General features: G+C 41.1%; 1 protein-coding gene across 4 annotated transcripts in view; it reads right to left on the reverse strand.

Annotated features, from left to right (window-relative positions):
• The window catches only part of RAD51B (RAD51 paralog B), a 688,762-nt gene that overhangs the window by 255,770 nt on the left and 412,130 nt on the right, over positions 1-20,862 (reverse strand). The window lies entirely within an intron of this gene.

The following is a 20,862-nucleotide window of genomic DNA, read 5'->3' on the forward strand; positions in this document are numbered from 1 at the left end:
CTGGGCGATGTCTTTGTCAAGCTCTCAGCCTACAGATGTTAGCATTATACAACTATTCCCATAAAACTGCTCCGCATAGCAACCAAAGACTAGCTGAACCCCCGTGACCTAAATGTGATATCTCTAGCAAAAGCAACAAGACAAGCTACATCACACTTTCCATGAGTACACAAGGCCTAGGCCATCCTGCTGTAAGAGTTTATTACAGAGCTAGGGTCACCCGGGAGTTCAGCCTATGTCTGTGGGAAGTTACAGAGATAAGCTCTTAATACAAATAAAAAAAGAATTCCTCTATTAGGAAAATCCTAAAACGCCATCCTTCTATTCCAGAATTTCTAATAAGAAAGAGCTAAAGCTAGGCACTCAGTTTTGGTACTTGGCCTCCCCTATGAATGGTCCCTGGTTGAACTGTCTTCCCCTTCAGTTCACAAGCACTTTTCTTTGGCCGTATCTGAGGATACAGCAGTATATACCCTATATTATCTCCTGTATTGGGCTAGATCACAGGGCATCTCACAAAGTAGGGGAAATGAAGTAGCTTTGTAATGGAAGTTAAGATAGAAAAGTTATTACCAGACTTAATGTTAGTAAAGTCTTCCGGACTATTTGAAATTTATTTCTAGCTTTTATTTCCTTGTTGACCAATGGAAAAAGAGAGTCGTTCTAGAACAGTTGTTCCAATCGGCAGCTGTGCACGACCAGAAGCTTCAAATCAAGTAAGCAGCTAAACCCAGGGCCCTGATCAAGGACCTGTACTACAGCCTGAGATCACACCACTTTCCACGATGCAGGTTCTGCAAAAGAAATGAGAGAGAGGGAGAGAGAGAGAGAGAGAGAGAGAGAGAAGGAAAAGCCAAGAGAGGTAAACAACTTCAGATTCCATCCCTCACTGAGTCACATGTTATATGTTCACGGAGCCCCACTGTGTGACAGGCATTGTTCTAAGAGCGATAACGGAGAGCAGGACTAATAAAGTCTCCATCTGCCCTGTGGAGGGAGTGCCCATGCTAGTCAGGGTCCAGCAATATACAAGGAAACCAGGAGATGAGCCAGACAATTTCAGATATGATGAGCGACATAAGGGAAAAAAATACTGCGTGGGGGGCTATGGATGGGAGGGTCAGGGTAGGCCTGTCTGAGAGACGGCACTTGGGCTGCGATCTGAGCGGCGATTCAGGTGGCACAGAGTTCAGGGCAGAGAGTCCCAGGCAGAAGAGATGAGTGCTAAGGTCCTGAGGCAGAAACCAACTTGAAGTGCTCTAAGAACCCAGAGAAGACCTGTGTGGCCGGAGGTTAGCGAGTGAAGACAGAGGTCAGAGGGGTGCGCAAGGCCGACTCTGGCGGCATCTTGGAGGCCAGCACAAAGGCTTTGGCTTTGGATTTAAGGGTGGTGGAAGGCCGCTGGGGGGTTTAAACTAGGAGACTGACATGATCTGGTTTATGTTTTAAAGTGTGCTGATTCTGAGGAATGAAACCTTCAACATTGAATCCCCCTGGCAGATTTTGGTACAGATTTTGTGTTCTGTGAAGCCCACTTTAAATATTCATGAGGGTTCAATCCCTCTTGTTTGAAAGAAAGGGAGGGAGAGAGGGAGAGAGTGAGGAAGGAAGGAAGGGAGGAAGGAAGGGGAAAGGAAGGAAAAATACCCACTAAGGCTCCTCTTCTTCAGGCCGCTGAGAGTTGAGAGAGGTGTAGGGACTGAAACACAAGGACTCAGAAACACAGCACAGTACGAGAAAGACCCATTAAGGGTCTAGACTGGAGCCAGGGGAGTACTCTCACAGCCCCATCTTCTCAGGGGGGCCAGAGGGTGAGACCTGAGAGGAGGAGGTGTCTGATCACACTGCTCCAACAGAATCTTAACAGTAGTGATGGCCCTGAAGCAGAATATTTCTAGCCGGAAAGACTTCTAAAGAATTCCAGCTCATCCAAGGCAGAATGTAGTCCCATTCTATCAGTCAGCAAGTCCTTACTACATCTCTACCAAATGCAGGCTAGGAACAGAAAAAGATGAAAAAGTGAACATTGTGTAAATTACAGACGCAGTGCCTTTGAGGATTCGAAAACCTCATAGGGGAGCTAGGACAGAAGAGGGAAAAGATCTACAGTGGCACAGAGCTACCTTCACATATATGTAGACATTTAAAGGCAAAGCTCAAACCCAGTCTTTGGATTCCTGGTCCATCACTGTCTCAGATGAATGAACTCACAAGGCCCATGGTTTATAATTCTAATTGTAATGAGACGGGATCAGACATTCTTGAGGAATCTGTAACTCCTCCTGCTACTGCCCCAAGAAGACAAAGGTCATCCATAACCAGCCACTTGGTTGAATCCACTTCAGCAAATGCAATCTCTTCCAATCCACCATCGGTTTCGCTTCCCTATGGGGAAGCTACAAAATGTACATGGGAGGAAGTGAGAGTGACCAGCTGGTGATCATTTGTCCTTTGTGAAAATGCACAATCTACTCGTGATACATCAGCATACGCAGAGGCAAATGGCAGCATGGTGCGTGTGGTGGCGAGTGAGGGTTCGTGCACACACGTATACATTCTAACAGATCATCCAAGAAAAATAAGCAAGACCCAAATATGTCTACAGGGTGTCTAAAGTGATCTCTCCCAGAGAGGGAAGATAAAATTGGCCTGCTTTCTCTGGCCAACAGGGAATGCAATTCTCTTGTTGCTGCCCACGGAGAAATGTTAAAACTCAATCAGTGGCTTTATTTTATATGTTAGTCTCTACTCTCCACTCGAACAGTTTCCAATGAAAATGGCATTTAGGTCACATCTTTAAAACAACAGCGATTTATAACAGTAGTTGACAGTCTACAATGAAGCCTCTGGCACATGACCTGACATCTGAAGAGTTCAGTTTTATCTGTGTGAGATGGGAACTGTCAAACTGACACGCCAGAGTCGGGCCAGTGGGAGTGTGCGCATGAAATAAATCGCTTAATTTATTATGAGAAAGCATTGTGAACACAGCAAAAATATGAATATTTTTATCTGATATTCATACCCAATGTGATATATATGATTAATCTGATGTTAACTCAGATATATCAGCTGAGTTATAATCCTCTATTGTCAGCTAGAGAGACATGAGACTGAATTCTAGGCCCATGAGCCAACTGTTTCAAAGGCAATTTCCTCGACAACCGTAGGGAGGACTCGCCTTCATGGGTCTGTACAGGCACGACAGGAGCTCTGGCATGGAAGCTCCTCTATAAAATGGCTCATATCTAGAAACGTCATCCTTTTGATTCACATTAATATTGGCTAAATAGCCCATCAAATCCTTATTTAATTCTCATCTATTATCTTGCTGGATTTTTATAGCAACCTTCTCAGGTATATAGAAAAATTGTTATTATCCTTATTAATATGATAAAACTGAGGCTCGGAGAAATTACTGGAATTGTACTTTCTAAAGGAGGTAGGATTCTAATCCTAGATTTTGACAATGTCCAACTATCATCATTTCTGCAAAACGTCATTACCCAGCAAAATATACATTAAAATGAACTTTAGCAAAACTACAGCATCAGAAGGCAAATAAGTGTTTGCCTGAGGCTGGGGGCTGACTGACTGCAAGGGAACATGAGGGAAGTTTGGGGGGTGATGGAAGTGTGGTTATTAGGTGTACATATTTGCCAAAACTCATCAAACTATATACTTTATTGTATATAAATTTAAAAATTTTAAATCTGAGGTTAATATAATCTCCCAATTTTACTTTCCATAAACAAGAGCAATTATTGCTCTTTATTATTCTCTTTCTACTGCCTTTGTCTAGAAGAGTAATTATCTCCTTTGAATTTCCCAGTGGTAAACATGTTCTGTCATCATTTCCTTGATGTTAAATGCAATGACATGCTAGGTTTGCACAGGGGAATGTTTTTCTTTTTTCATATAATACCATTTGTATTTGCCTTACCTTGGTCGCCTAAATTGAGGATGTTTTTAATATTTGTGGTTGTCACAGTGTTTCTATGATTAGGGCTAATCTGGGGATCTGAATCAGCTGGATTGTTCACATTTGGAGTTCAAAACCAAAAGAACAAACATTTCCAAAGAGCAAAAAAAGTAATGGCTTTCCTGAGAGCACAATACACTTCCCCTTTCCAAATTGCCTTTTACCTAGCCGAAGAGTGTACAGGGTCATTGGAGGCAACACAGAGGCAGACTCACAAGTCTACTCTTCTGGGTAAGGGCACCTAGTGAGAACTCAAGGCTTTGGTCTCCTGCTTTGGAGCTGATTCAGAATTCTGATTCTGTTTTCCTAGAAAATGGGTCCTCTGTCTCTGCAGCGCTGCACAATATATCGAACTACATAAATAAATGGTTTGCTGATGTTTTTGTTCAAATGGTTGCTGATTTACCTATTTTCACAGCACCTCACAAAGTGCTTTCATACGTATTAGTGCACTTGAGGCAACAACTTGTGAAGTCGGTGCTATTATTAATCCTATTTCACAGAGATATCAAAGTCACTGGGAATATATGCAATCTGTCAAAAGACACTCAGCTCTTAAGTGGTGGAGTTAGAATTTTGTTTCATAGCCTGTCCTCTGTTCGTTTATACCACATTGCCTCCGATAACTTCACTTAGATCAAAAAGCCATCCCCCTTCCAGAGAAGGAAGTATCTAACGCCTATTTCTGAGAGTGCAAACATTGATCACTTTTGCTAGACAAGGACTTCCTCATGAGTAGGGAAAGAGATAAAGAATAAACATGATGGGATCATCCATCCACCATCTACAAACTCAGTGCATACACTTTATCCCATTTGGTGGCATTACATCGCATTCACTGTGCATTTCCCATGTCACTATACTTATAATCCATATTTTGCTGAGCATAATCATATTCATCCCTCAAAACACTAGCCATCCACTCCCTCCTCTGCGAGTATCTCCCTGATCTTCCAGAGGGAATTATTTTCTTTCTCTACTTGATTCATCCCAATAGAATAGCACTTACTATCTTTTCATCCCAGTCTGTCCTACTGATCTGGGAGTACCTTAAGAACAAGGACCATGGCTCAATCACCTCTGTGCCATTGGCACAGCACCTGATACATGGCAGGTCCTGAGGAAATGATTGCTGAAGACTCACTATGGGTCCTAACAATTATTTGTGATATTCTTAGCCATAAATGAGTGATGAATCTTAACAGACCAGACTTTACTAAGGCCAAATCACTGTCTCAGAGACACAGTAACTCTACCATTATAACCCTACCTCCAAATCCAATTTAAGAATTCCATTTTACCACTGATAAAAGTTATCACAGGTGTCTAGTTCATAAGGGTCTATTCAGTCCAGACATCAGGGTAATAGGAAGCCCTGTCAGTAAAATGAACTGGATACAGGATAGGAAGCTGAAATCCAAGACTATCCCACTCATTCCAGGACATCTGGTCACTTGGCCAGGGTTCTACCCAATCCACTTGACCTAGATTTTCTCATTTATTTCACACCAAACCCCGTGGTAAGTATATGCTATCATAAAGGTAAAGTTCAGAGAGATAAAAGTCTTCAGACTATATATTCCATGTTCTTCCCAGTAGTCAGCCTCCAAACACATATCTTCAATTTGAGATAAGTAATATCCAGACCAGGCAGATGAGAAGTGGTAAAGGAGGTTAAAACGCAAAGCAAACTGCTCTCTCTCTTTTCCTGCCATCCACTTTCCTTGAACCCTGAAAGCTTCTGACATCTTATTCAGTACTCTGCAATCCCCCCAAAACTAGACGCAACTAACCTCTTCTCTGTCTGAACTAATTCCTGGCCTCGGTCTGCTGCCCCTGACAACTGTCTCAAGGCTCCATTAAAGTTCCAATAACCAACTTATATCCACTTTCCCTTTCCTCTCTTTCCTAGTCTCTGAAAAGGCAAATACCCTATTGAGATGCCTCCTGTACCTCTAGCATTCCTCACAAATTGGTAAGGTCCCTGGTATTCCACAGTATTAATTATTGGCTCATCCAAAATCTTCTCAAAAACCCCTGGTCATCCAAAATACTACCTACTCCCTACTCAGAAACTTTCTCTTCTTTTCTACTCTGGTAAATTCTATCTCTACAACTGTAAACCTCTGATATATGTCAGAAGTCTGGTTCCATCCCTGCAAGTCATCCCTAGCTTGGAACTCCTAGAGGATTAGGAACCTTTTCGGCATTCAGATTTCCTTTTGGGTGGTCCCAAAGGGGCTAGGCACGTTGACCAATATGACAACCCTACCACAGGTTACCAGGAGAACATGGCTAAGTCATAACAGTCCTACTAATTTAGGAGCTATAGACATGGGTAAACACAATCCTCACCTGTATTCTGAGCAACATGGCCTGGTCCCTAGAGCTCTATCCATTGTTTTCAGTGAACTTGGATGAAGTGGCAAGGAAGGTCATGAATTAGAGGGTGTGTCTGCAGAGCCATCTCAAAGGTTTGGCAAAGTGGGACAAAGGCCCACCCTTGTGTTTTGGGGGCCTTGGCTGTTCCCCAGAAGAGAAGTATAAGTCAGTGAGAAGACAAACACCCAAAAGGTGAAATTTACATAGAAAATAAATTTGCTGCTGACGTCTCTTTGCATAATGCTTTTTGACATCCCTTTTACATACTATACATTGTTTATGATTTTTGCTTTCTGGTTTCTGATGATCAAGGCTGCCATTAGTGCTCATTTGAACCAGATGTTTGCCACAAGAAAATATCAGATGAGGGGTAAGGACTAGACCCATTATGAAAGAGCATAGGCCTTACAACTTCCCTCCTCTAGGAGACTGCAGATTTGACTCCACTTTCCGAATTGAAAGCCTGACATATTCTTTTTTGCTTACGGTAAAATGTAGTTTTATGTCTTCAAATAAGAACTAATTGTCAGGAAAAAATCAATATTGCGATATATATTAATCTTTGCTGTATATGTAACCAATATTAATGCAATAAATCTAAAATGTAAAATTAGAATTAAGTATTCATAGCATAAGATTGAAGTTCAAAAACCTTACTTAATTTTGGTTGAAAATATGTTGTTAACGTCACTGGGACTGTCCACCCTGTGAGCCCTCATTCCGTTCCTTCCCTTGTCAGGGACCATTTGCTTCCTTGCCCTCTTTTCAGTTCTTGGGTCTTCCCTGGCTTCTGTGAAACCAGAAATACCACCTTTCTGCATGTAAGCTCGTTAGATTTGGGTTTTTATCACTTGCAACAAAGAGTCCTGACTAAAATGTTGTATTATGCATTAGAATTTTTAATGTGCAGACTCCCCTGGTAGGGCAGTTTGTTTCAGAGGCAATCTGCAAAAACTGTGGGAAAGTGCTTGCAGACATTGTTACCTTCAACCCTCACAACTGAGGCTCAGATACTTGCTCAAATATGAATGGCTCTCTACTTGATGACCTGCGGTGACCTAGATGGGAGGGAAATCTAAAAGAGGGTGGATATACGTATACGTGTGGCTGATTCACTTTGCTGTACAGCAGAAACGGACAGAACATTGTGAAGCAACTATACTCCAAGAAAAATTTTTATAAAATGGAAAAAAAAAATGAAAGGCTAAGAGTCCTGGGGAGGATTCCAACCCAGGCTGATAAGACTCAGAATTCCATCCACCTCCTCAAGACATGGATGAGGGGGGCGAGTGAAAATTCCACAGCAGGGGACCTGAATGTAAGTTTCAACTGCACTTTAGTAAAAAGCTTAGGTGGTGCACTGGGATAGGTTGTTTATCTTTCCTGCTACTAAATCTGAAAGTTTTGTGCATCTGAATAAACAGATGTGGCCTTGGGGTTTGGGAAGGGTTGGGAAGGGAGTGGGGAGAGGTGCTGGTGGGGGGGGGGGTGCGGCAGCCTGGGATACGGGCTGCAAAGGTCATACAAGTTTGACCTTCACTCCGCTCCACCCGCAGGATCTCAGGTCCCCCTCATCTAACACTGCCTCAGCCATGGAACAATGAAAGGCAGAACTTGCTCCTAAAACCTCGGACCCCAAATCCTCCTGCTTCCTTGTCTCTTCTTTCCAACACTGCTGCTTTTTCCTCCCATTCTGTCTGCCAAGGCACAAATACACATGTCCATACAGACACACACACACACACACACACACACACACACACACACACACACAGCGACTCTCACATGGAACAATGCACTGTAAGTGTTATCTTAAGGTGAAGGGCTTCTAGGGAAAAGGGGTGATGCCACCCAGCAGGGGTTACTCCGCACAGCTAGGATAGCTCTGAGCCCTGCACTCACTAGAAGGAACAGTCTCACCCAGGAACCACCAGTCAGCCCCCTTCCCTGCCTGACCCTGGAATCCCTGGTCCACCACCTCCTGCCTCAGAGTCCCTTGCTCTGCTCTCTCTTCTGTTTGAATCTGCTAAGTTCCTTCTGCCTCATCCCTTTGCTACTCACAAAGCCCAGTATCAATCCTATACCTGTTTGGGGGTAAGGGGTGAATATAAGTCCCTCATCCCAAAGTCCCCTTTGCTTTGGGATAAGGAGGATTTTTAAATATCCAACACAGAGGGTCATATGTTACCCAGGGACTGCCCTCTAAAGTTGGCATGTAAGGCAAAATTTACATCGCCAAATTCCCCTGGAAAATCCCTTAAACCTCCCAGTGAAGAACACAGGGTTTTGCAGTTACGACACTGCACAGTAATATGTGTAGACAGTAATATGCATAGCATATAATTAAAATTACACGTGCAAAATACAATTCTGCAGTATTTTTAATTATATATACAGAAGAGAGCGCAAAGTTGAACTTGAATAAATTAACTGGGACGCTGATGCTACCTCTGTATCTTTCACCCCAACTCCCACAGGCTTTTCGCACACTTCTAAATAGGCTTAAGGGCTCCATTTACATGAAAAGACAGACAGCTCCGGGAACCTTTGAGGCCTTCTCTTAAGATACACAATCACCACAAAAGAAAAAGGGAGAGCATTCTTTCACACAGATCTCTTTTCCTGTTTTTGCCTTGTGGCAGGAACAAAAGAAGGTTTCTGAAAGAGAAAGCCAGTAAGAACTGCAGGCAGTAACTTCTACACCAGACTGTGAAAGATGCCTAGTTTCAGAATGCTTCCTGGGGCTGCAACATCCACAGCACGCAGCCTTGAGGGAATGCAAGGGTCTTCGTGACCGATTGGTCTAAGGTCTCTGAAGGATGCACCAGCCTTAAGAGAAAATCAATTCTAAGAAACCAGGCGGAATGAATTGCAAAGGGCATTCAAGCTGAAGTGTGAGGTAAAACAAATGCTACCTGAGACCCCTGAGGATGAATAATTTTTGTATAAGTGCTTATGGTTTTTAAAGAACTCATTCTCCACATATATCTTTAAATACAGTGTCAGTAATTGTTTATGTCAGCTGTTGAATGCTCTTATAAATATGAGAAAATAAGCTTATCCTATATCATTATCCCCACTATCCTCTTCTCCTCCCCACTTATTTCCCCTCCCCACATTCATACACACAATGTCTCAGTCACTCAAGCTTGCCCCTACCCCAGGCCCTTTGCACCAGCTATTTCTGTCTGTCTTGAATATGTTCTCCTCAGTTCTCCCCATGACTGGATCCTCCTCATCATTTCTGTCTCAGCTCAAGTTGTCTCCTCAGAGAGGACTTCTCTAACCACTACGGCAACCAGTCTCTCTACACACACTCACCATCCCCTGTTATCACTTACCCTGGTTCTATTTACCTTGTCACATTTATCCTATCGGAAAATATCTCATATAATTGTTATTTTGCTTATTGCCTGAATCCCTCCACTGGAATGTAAGCTCCTTGAAGACAGAAACTCTGTCTTGTTCACCACTCTCTCCTCAATACCTAGTTCATGCCTGGCTCAGTGTAGGTGCCCAATAAATATTTGATGAGAGAATAAATGAATCTCAGGCAAAACAGTCATAAAGCTATGGCCATACAGCCTTAGCCCTACTGCTTGGACCACAGGATCATGGCCAGGGCACCATGCCTAACTGGTACCTGATACCTTAAGTACTAGGAAGAGGCCAAGAGGGAAGATAGAGCTTTAAGAGATCAACTTGCAAGCTTAAAGTTACAGATAGCCAAGAATTATCATAGGATTGATTGGTTTGATGCTTCTCTATATACCATCTTCCCTCTCTGCCTACTGAAAAGAGGGGAGAGGTATCAGAGATACAGAATCATCACCTACCAGGAATATCAGGTATATCCCTGTCTGATATTTCCAACGGGACCAAGTCCCTCTGCCATGAACTAAAACCCAGACTCCTTCTACGTGGCCCAGCCAGACTGAGCAAGAACACAGGGTTCCAATTTACATTTCTGTGGGGGCAGCAAGCATGGGCATGGCGTAACCATTAGACCCATGACGCTCTCTTCCTTGACCAAAAGAATACACCCACTTCCTTTCACAGTACCTGCTGACATTCAAGTCCACAGAACTCTACCGAGCACACAGTAGATCCGACACTGCACAAAGTCCATTGCTACAGAGGATCCTGACAGGAGAAAGAGTCAGCAAGCTCAGTACCAACTTTACTGTGGGAGACATAAGACAAACATAGAAACATACGAGGCTGACTGGAAGTACCAGAAGAGGCCCAGAGGGTACTCACTTTGAGAATCACTTACTGCTGTAACGAATAATCCACTCAGAAGACAATATGCAGAAAGCTGAGGGAACCAATAATAATAAATGTATGTGTCTCTTATAATCAGAGCTATGAAAGACACTGAACAGCTAACTGGAGAATCAAGGATACAACAGCACAACAGTGACAAATCGCGATGAATGGGGGAACAAACACATACTCGCCCCAGTATCTTCTAAGGTGTCAGGCCTCATCCTAGTTATCCCAGTTATGTCTACATGGGTATTTAATTCTTATAATAACCATGTAGGGGAGAAATTCAATTTTATCCTTCCTTTTACACATGAAAAAATTGGAGCTCAGAGAGATGTGATTAAAAAAACACATGAAGGGGACACGTCAAAATTGGAACCCAAATCTTGAGACTTAACAGTCAGTCCTCTTTTTACTTCCCCACAATCATTACCTTGATCAAGATCTCACAGAACCCATCTTTGTGAGACAGAAAACCACACATCAAATGAGTTTTCCAAAGCCAGTGTTTTTGGTGAAAACGACATAAACCTCCAAATTAAAAACAAACAAACAAAGGATGTAATTCAGGAAAGCTATAGAGCCCAGAAGGCAATTTCTTCTCCAGATGGCATAGAAATAATGACACCAGTTTTGAGCTGTATCATTTCTTTTTCAGAAATGTTTGGTACAAATATCCACTGGAAAATATCTAACCTGAAATAAAAACGACTAAAATAAATATAAACACTGGTTGCTTACCAAAATTTTCTAGGATGACTAAGAGAATTTACTTTATAAAATGTGTTGCCAGCTTCTTTGAATAGACCTGACCTAATGTAAAAAATATATATTCGTGGTGCTCTGTGTATGTGTCCACCGTAGACCTGTGCTTATCTGTGGTCTGCTATCCATTTTGCTTTGGAATCATATGAAACCGTGGCCATTTATAACCACACTGTCAGATTACAACTGGCATTGCATGTTTAACCTTGCCAATTCTTCCTCAATCACTAAAAAAAGGCAACCCCCTTATGTTAAATCACATGGGGTGACCCCAACAAAGGCGTTTAAAGCGCTTTATCGGTGCTCTGAGAGTTTTTTAGTCATCCTCCTTTTCTTTGCCTTTTGTTCAGTTTTTTCAAAATAGCAAGAGAACAGACAGGCCCAATGGGATAAAGGCTGAGTGGAAGCGACCAGCATGCTGATGCACTGCATCTCCACAACTTCCTGAAGTCCTGATGCTTCTTCTACACGTGATTTCCAACATTTAAAAATTCATTCACATGCACCTAAAAGCAACACTGTGATTTCCTTGAGAAAATCAAGAATTTGAGTAAGACATTGTAATCATATAATTTCTAGGAGCGGTAGATGTGAAAGAGAAGTGATGGAAAAAATCCCATACTTTGAATAATTTCACTGATGACAGCTCAAGAAGACGTTCATTTAGCACTTTCTCCCCCTTTTTTTGAAAAGAGACTCTTTTGTAATTCAATTCACTTCATTCAGCAAATATTTATAGAGCACTTTCTATGTGACAGGCTCTGTTTTAGGGGCTGAGATTATAGCAATAGCTAAAACAAAGTCCCTGCCTCGTGGAGCTTACACTGTAGTAGGGTACATGGTGTTGGTGTGTAGGTTGAAGAAATGACAAGTAGGCAAGCGCAGCTGTAGTCAACACGGAAATCCAATCAAAACAACGGCAGACCATGTAAAACCTTGGGGGCCATGGTGAGGATTTTGGATTATACTCTGAGACGGATGAAAAGCCACTGGAGGGTTTTGAGCAGCAGAGTAATAGGGCATGATTTATGCTTAGAAAGAACACGCTGGCTGCTGCACAGGGAATAGATTTAAAAGGGCAAAAGTAGAAACTGGGAATCTAGGCTATTACAAGTTGCTTAGATCACTAATGATAGTGACTTGACAGCATGGTAGAGGTGGAGAAGGTGAGAAGAGGATAGGTTCAGGGCTTATTTTGAAAGCAGAGTTGACAAACTTGCTGATAGATTCAATGTGAGTGAGGAAAATGCAATCAAGAATGACTCCAAGGTTCTTGGCCTGGGCGACTGGGTAAATGGTGTGCCATTAACTGAGACCATAAAGATTACCAAAGAAGCAGCTTTGGGGAGAAATCAAGAGCTCTGTTTTAAATATATTAAGTTTGAATGCCTGCTAGACATACAAGTGGCAATGTCAAGAGGCATTTGGGTATATGAGTGTAGAACCAAGGCATTCAGAGTTGGAATCGTCACCAGTGTATGTAGAGCTGATATTTAAAGCCATGGGACAGGTACAAGCAGAGATAGAAATGTAAAGAAGTTGCTCACAGATTGGAAGAATTAACATTGTTAAAATGTCTATACTACTTACAGCAATCTACAAACTCAACAAAATCCCTATCAAAATTCCAATGGCATTTTTCACAGAAACAGAACAAATAATCCTAAAATCTGTGTGGAACCACAAAAGACCTCAAATAGACAAAGCAACCTTGAGAAAGAAGAACAAAGCTGGAGGCATCATACTTCCTGATTTCAAACTATATTACAAAGCTATAGTAATCAAAACAGTATAGTATTGGCATAAAAAGACACATGGAACAGAATAGACAGACCAGAAATAAACTTATGCATATATGGTTAATTAATTTATGACAAAGGAGCCAAGAATATACGATGGTGTAAAGGCAGTCTCTTCAATAAATGGTTTTGGGAAAACTGGACAGCCACCTGCAAAAGAATGAAACTGGACCCCTATCTTACACTGAACACAAAAAAATTAACTGAAATTGGATTAAAGATTTGAATGTAATACCTGAAACCACAAAATATATGCATAAGCTCCCTGACACCAGTCTTGACAATGATTTTTGGATTTGACACCGGAAACAAAGGCAACGAAAGCAAAAATAAACAAGTGGAACTAAAGCAAACTAAAAATCTTCTGCAAAGCAAAGGAAACTGTCAACAAAATGAAAAGGCAGCCTACTGAATGGGAGAAAATATTTGCAAGTCATATATCTGATAAGGGGTTAATATTTAAAAAATATAAAAAACTCATACCACTCAATAGCTGAAACAAACAAATAAACAGACAATCTGATTAAAAAATGAGCAGAGGATGTGAATAGACATTTTTCCAAAGAAGATATACAGATGGCCAGCAGGTACATGAATAGGTGCTCAACGTCATTAATCATTAGGGAAATGAAAATCAAAACCACAATGAGGTATCACCTCACACCTGCTAGAATGGTCATCATCAAAAAGACAAGATAACAAGTACTGAGGATGTAGAGAAAAGGGAACTCTTGTGCACTGTTGGTGGGAATGTAAATTGGTGCAGCCACTATGGAAACAGTACGGAGGTTCCTCAAAAAATTAAAACAGAACTAGCATATGATCCAGCGATTCCACTTCTAGGTATTTATCTGAAGAAAATGAAAACACCAACTCAAAAGGACACATGCACACCCAAGTTCACTGCAGCATTATTTACAAGAGCCAAGATACGGAAACAGGTTAACCTAAGTGTCCATCAACGAATAGATAAAGAAAATGTGGTTGTATAATGTATACACAATGGAATATTATTCAGCCATAAAAAATGAAATTGTCATTTGCAACAACTTGGATGCACCTCAAGTGAAATAAGTCAGACAGAGAAAGACAAATACTGTATGACCTCACTTATACGTGGAATCTGAAACAACAACAAAACAAAAACAGAAGGACCTCCCCTCCCCAGCTCATCAGAGAACAGATTGGTGGTTGCCAGAGCCAAGTGGTGGGGTGTGAAATAGGTAAAGGGGGTCAAAAGGTACAAACTTCCAGTTATAAAATTAATAAGCCATGGGACTGTAATGCACAGCATGGGGATTATAGTTAAAAATACTGTATTATATATTTGAAAGTTGCTAAGAGAGTAGATCTTAAAAGTTCTTATCACAAGAAAAAAAAATTTGTAACTACGTACGGTGACCAATGTTAACTAGACTTACTGTGGTGATCATTTTGCAATATATATAAATATTAAATCATTACACTGTAGACCTGAAACTAATATGTTATATGTTAATTATACCTAATTTTTTAAAAAGTTCTCATCAGAAGAAAAAAATTGTAAGTATGTGTGGTGATAAATGTTAACTAAACTTACTGTGGTAATCATTTTGAAATGTATACATATATCAAATCATTATATAGTACACCCAAAACTAACACAATGTTATATATCAATAATATCTCAATTTAAAACAAAGAGGTTAAAAATATGCTCATGTTTTCAAATTAGCTGTACTGGACAAATCGCAGCTTTGGTGTGGTTTTTTTTTTTGAATATTTAAGATGGAAAGGACATTAGAGATCATCTAGACCAATGCCTTCATTTTTATAGATGTGGAAACTAAGGCCTAAAATCATTACACATACAGACAAGTTCTTTTCACTTGTTAGAAATGTTAGTTTCTTCCTAAACTGTTGAGTTTGGGGAGATTACTACAGCATACCATTACCACCAAGACCCAACTAGCTCTCCAAACTAATTATAACTTAGAAAGGAAAAAGTATGCTCAATACAATCAAAGATTGGTTCCCAAATGTCATCTTATGGTATATTGACACAACGGAGTACTATGCAGTAGAAAAAAAGGAGGAAAATCTCTGTGAACTGATATGGAATGACTGAAGGATGCATTAACTAAGAAAAAGTACAGAAGAGTATCTATAGAATGCTACATTTTTGTGTAAGAAAGAAGAGGAAACAAGAAATATAAAAGTATCTGTTCAAATAAGAAATATATATACACACATATCTGCAAAAAAGAAACAAAAAACGAAAAGTGAAGAATTAAGACCCAAGACGTGAGCTTGAAAGAGAAGGAGGAGCCAGCAAAGGAGACAGAGAAGAGCAGCAATTGGGAAGAAGGAGGAGCAGAAGAAAGAAGAAAGAAGAAGGAGAAGAGGAAGAAGGAGGAGGAGGGGAGAGGGAGGGGAAGTTGGAGGAGAGGGAAGGGAAGTTGGAGGAGGGGGAGGAGAAGTTGGAGGAGGGGGAGGAGAAGCAGCAGCAGCAGCAGCAGCGTAATGTCCCAGAAACCAAGCCAAGTAAAGAAAACGAATCAAGGATCAACTGTGTCAGATGCTACTGAGAATGCGTGAAAGGTGAAAACTGAGAACTGGCTATTGGAATCAACAAAGCAAAGGTCGTTAGTAACCTTGGCAAGATTGGTTTCAGTGGGAGGGTGGGAACAACAGCCTAATCAGAGTGGGATGAGAAGAGAATTGACGGTGAAGTGAAGACAGTGAGTGAGGATTTAGATGCATCCTTTGAGTTGGAGGAAACAAAGGGTAGCCAGAGGGGAAATGTGAAATCTACAGTAGATTTTCAAGATGAGAGTTATTCCAGCATTAATGCTGACAGGAAGTGGAGAGAGAGAAATTAAGGTGGAAAGAAAGGTGTGAGGTGTTCAAGGAGGTGACAGTGAGTGGGATCCAGTGCACGAGTTGAGGGCTGGCCTTAGACAGGACGAAGGAGAATATGGGTGTAGGTAGAGTTGACAGGGTTGTTAGTGGAAAGATGAGAAACAACCTCTTCTGATTGCTTCCATTTTCGCAGTGAAATTAGAGAAAAGTTCATCAGGGCAGAGTAGAGAGGAAGTATCAGAAGTTAGAGAAAGGAGAAGTTGTGACATGGTTATTTCAGAGAGGGGATAATAGAACTGCTGAGCAGGACTGAAGGCATTCAAGTAAAGATTATGAATATAAATTTAGACAGTATGTGTTTTTCTTCAGTGAAAGCACACAGTGGACAAAGAGTTAGCTTTAATTAGTATAGAGGTCTTCCTAAGGGTATGAGTATGATGAAAGGCAAGAAAGGAAAAGAAGTTGAGGGTATATACAAAGTTGTGACTATCACAGTGGACCATGGACTCAGTTTGGGGATCTTCATGTGATCAAAGTGTTTTTGGAGTGGGGATAATAGAATAAATGAGCTATAAATACAGGAGGTGGTGGTCAGAGAAAAGGATACTTGAAGTCACGGCTGTGGAAGAGGGGATGGCGTAACCGGTAATATCAAGTGTAAGGTAAGCCCATCAGAATGGGTTGCTGAAGTAGGATGGAAGACTACATCCTTGCGGGGAGGGAGTCACCCTGGGAAGGTAGAATGTTGGACACATTATCTACATGGGTAATGAGGTCATCAAGAATGATTATAGGGACTTCCCTGGTAGCTTAGTTGTTAAGCATCTGCCTGCCAATGCAGGGGACACAGGTTCAAGCCCTGGCCCGGGAAGATCCCACATGCCATGGAGCAACTAAGCCCGTGCGCCACAACTACTGAGCCTGTGCTCTAGAGCCCGTGAGCCACAACTACTGAGCCCACATGCCACAACTACTGAGTCCACATGCCACAACTACTGAAGCTCACGTGCCTAGAGCCCGTGCTCTGCGACAAGAGAAACCACAACGAGAAGCCCATGCACCACAATGAAGAGTAGCCCCCGCGTGCCGCAACTAGAGAAAGCCCGCTCACAGCAACGAAGACCCAACGCAGCCAGAAAATAAATTTAAAATAAATAAATAAATTTAAAAATAAAAAGAATGATTATAGGGAAATGGAGTTAGGAGCCTAGCAGAGACCACGAAGTTGATCAATGACTATAGCTTAGAAATGGATATTTCATAGGTCTGATTTCCTCCAGCTTAGGTTCTGTATTTTTTCCCCTCTCTAATTAGAGCCTAACTCTTGCTTCCAAGTGAAACCCAGCATCTCAATATGGGTCTAGGTATCAGTAATTAAAAACAAATCCATAGTGCCTGAATAAGTAACAATAATCTGTTTCGTGTCCCTACACTAGACACTTTGATCTTGGCCTACCACAAGCAGGTCTCCTTCTAAGGGAGACCACCTATCAACAGTCCTTTCTGCAGTGTTGGTAAAAGGTACATCCCCTCCCCCCTCCCTCACATTCTCTGATATAAACAAATGAAATTCTCTGTAAATTTTTGTGCAGATGTAGCCTGTAAATGGCATCCTTCCTCACCTTCCTCCAACCATGTTGCTGCTCCCATGGCCTCCTGTGTAAAATTCTAGTTTCCACTGCCGAGGTGGTCATTTTTTAGACCAGGTTTACTCATTCCCAGTCAAAGTTGACTAGAGCAGAATTAATCAACTGAGTCAAGGGCAAAATATGAGGGGAGAATTTGACAGTGGGCAGTGGGTGGGGAAGAAGCTTCGCGGACTGCAGCTGAGACGCATCAGTAGGTGAGGCTCCCTGAGCTCCCCTGCTGAAGTCTACCTTCCAGTACCAGACTCCATGAAGCTCCACACTGTCATGGCTCCTGTTCTTGAATTTCCAGGGGATTCTTTCTTTGCAGTAAATCTTCTTTTCATTTGGGCTAGCTTCAGTGGATCTTTATTCCTCACAACTATACAAGTCTAATTCCAACAGTACCAGTATGAGAAGGAGGGAGAACGATGCTCTCTAGTAAACCATCTCATGGGGATGGTCATGAGCTGCCCTAAAAAAGCAGGCAACTTCTGGGATGGCCTTGAGTGAGATGGTGAGAAAGGTGCCTTCATTGTTTGACACCACACACACACACACACACACACACACACACACACACACACAGACAATCTGACATCACAGTCTACATTGTAAACTCTATCCTTGAGATGACGTAGTTTTCTAAAATAAGTTATATTTTGAAGGAACCATAGAAATCATTATTAGTAATACATAAACATACACTTACACACATATGCTGTTTTATTAGTCAGTGAACCTAGGGCTTTTAAGTTTTATTATGACAAGACATAAAGCCCATGGGAACTTCCCAGTGTCCAGTAATTTTATTACTGACTAAAGAGATATGTTTCTGGGATGAGAAAAAAAACAAAGAATCAAAACCAACAACTGGTTTCGAATCCTACTACCCATGTCATCTCACACAATTCATGTTTCTGAATCTCAGGTACCTCACCATTAAAAGGGGAGTAGTAATAACTTTTTCCCAGGGTTTTACAGATAATTAAATGAAATAAACTATACTAAACATTTAGCACCATGTCTGGCACATAGAAAGTATTAAAAAAAATGTCAGTTTCCGGGCTTCCCTGGTGGCGCAGTGGTTGAGAGTCTGCCTGCCAATGCAGGGGACACAGGTCCGTGCCCCGGTCTGGGAAGATCCCACATGCCGCAGAGCGGCTGGGCCCGTGAGCCACAAGTACTGAGCCTGCGCGTCTGGAGCTTGTGCTCCGCAACAAGAGAGGCCGTGACAGTGAGAGGCCCGAGCACCGCGATGAAGAATGGCCCCCGCTCGCCGCAACTAGAGAAAGCCCACACACAGAAAAGAAGACCCAGCACAGCCAAAAATAAATAAATAAATGAAATTAAAAAAAAAAAAAAAAGCATGTATCTATTCTAAAAAAAAAAAGTCAGTTTCCATCGTTTAGTTTGAATATTCTCACTTTCGTCATAATAATAAATCTACCCATTTATCAAAAGCATGAACTATCTATTGTTTTTATTTTTAAAGCACCATTTTATTTTTATTTTTTTCAGACATTATATACCTCCAGATTCTAAGTAAGGACTCTTGCTGCATATTAAGTGCTCAACGCATAAATCAGGAGATAATTTATTTTATTACTTTTTGATTTTCTGCTTTTCCAAGTGATAGAGAAGACATTTTTTTTAAAAAAATACATGTATATTTTGATATATAACATATATATATATATATATATCGCAATCACTTTGTTGTATACCTGAAACTAACACAACATTGTAAATCAACTGTACGTCAATAAATACATAAATAAATAAATCTGAAAAAAAAATACACAGGGACTTCCCTGTTGGCGCAGTGGTTAAGAAGTGCCTGCCAATGCAGGGGACACGGGTTCGAGCCCTGGTCCAGGAAGATCCCACATGCCGCGGAGCAACTAAGCCATAACTACTGAAGCCCGTGCACCTAGAGTCCGTGCTCCATAACAAGAGAAGCCACCACAGTGAGAAGCCCGCGCACTGCAACGAAGAGTAGACCCCGCTCGCTGCAACTAGAGAAAGCCACGCACAGCAACAAAGAACCAAAGCCGCCAAAAGTAAATAAATAAAATAAATTTTAAAAGCAAACAAACATAAAAACTCTAATATATTCATATAATAAACTTTAGGATTTTATAATACTGTTACAATGTTAAAAAATTACCAATCCCACTACCTTAACAAGTCAACTGTTTTCATTTATCCACACTCCAACCTGATACATATATACACGTTTATAATTTTATATTCTGCTTTTATTGCTTACCATTATACAAAAGTTCTTACCAATTCGAAGTCTTCAAAATCATCATTTAATTTTAAATTGTTATCAATTAATATAAGCACAGTGTATTAAGGGAACTAGTCGTTCTTCCACTGTTAAGACACTGAGGGTGTTTTTCCCTTCATAAGTAATGCTGCAATTAATTTGATTAGTACACCAGTCATTTTGTAATTTTTTTTTCAATTTCAGATTTTATTACTTTTCCCTAGAACCTGTATCCCCAGCAATAAAATGTTAAAATAAGAACTTTGTTCTTAGAAATACTGATTACTTACGATCTCTTTAGTACTCTTTATAGGAATAAAACCAGAATTAAATCGATGACTTCAGTATTTCTCTGACTCAATTTGATCGCTTCCTGTGCCCAAAGTTTAACTTTTTGCACCAACTGTCAGATCTCTAGAAGTTCAGCAGCAAGAGAGACTGGTGATGGATTAAGACTGTAGGAAAGGCTCGTGAAGGAGATGGGCCTTGACCCAGGCCTTAGAAACATAGAAGAATTGGGAACTAACCTCAGAGAAGAGGGACTCTACAGATAAGGAAAGCAGCTTGAGAGAAAATACCAAAGTATAATGATAAAGCAGTGTGACTCACAGAGCTATTTCCCTGAGAGCAGCAGAGGTATCTCTGGCAAACAGCTGCAACAAGCCTGAGTAAGAGGAGAAGGATCTGAAAGCCAGACGTAAAAACTGAGACTTCCCAAAATGAAATTAATTCAGGGTCCTAGTCATCAAATCAGATGAAACATTTAAATGGACTTTTCGGTAAGTCTTTTCTGGGGGTAACTTCAGATACCCAAATCGACCTGGCAGGATGAAGAGAAGCTTCTTACTCCTTTCCACAGAGAATGCTTAGCAGACATCAGATGGTGAGGGACATGACAGAAATGGCCAGCGAAATGGCAACCAA

The sequence above is a fragment of the Tursiops truncatus genome, chromosome 2 (assembly GCF_011762595.2).
Source record: "Tursiops truncatus isolate mTurTru1 chromosome 2, mTurTru1.mat.Y, whole genome shotgun sequence".
Lineage (NCBI taxonomy): Eukaryota > Metazoa > Chordata > Mammalia > Artiodactyla > Delphinidae > Tursiops > Tursiops truncatus.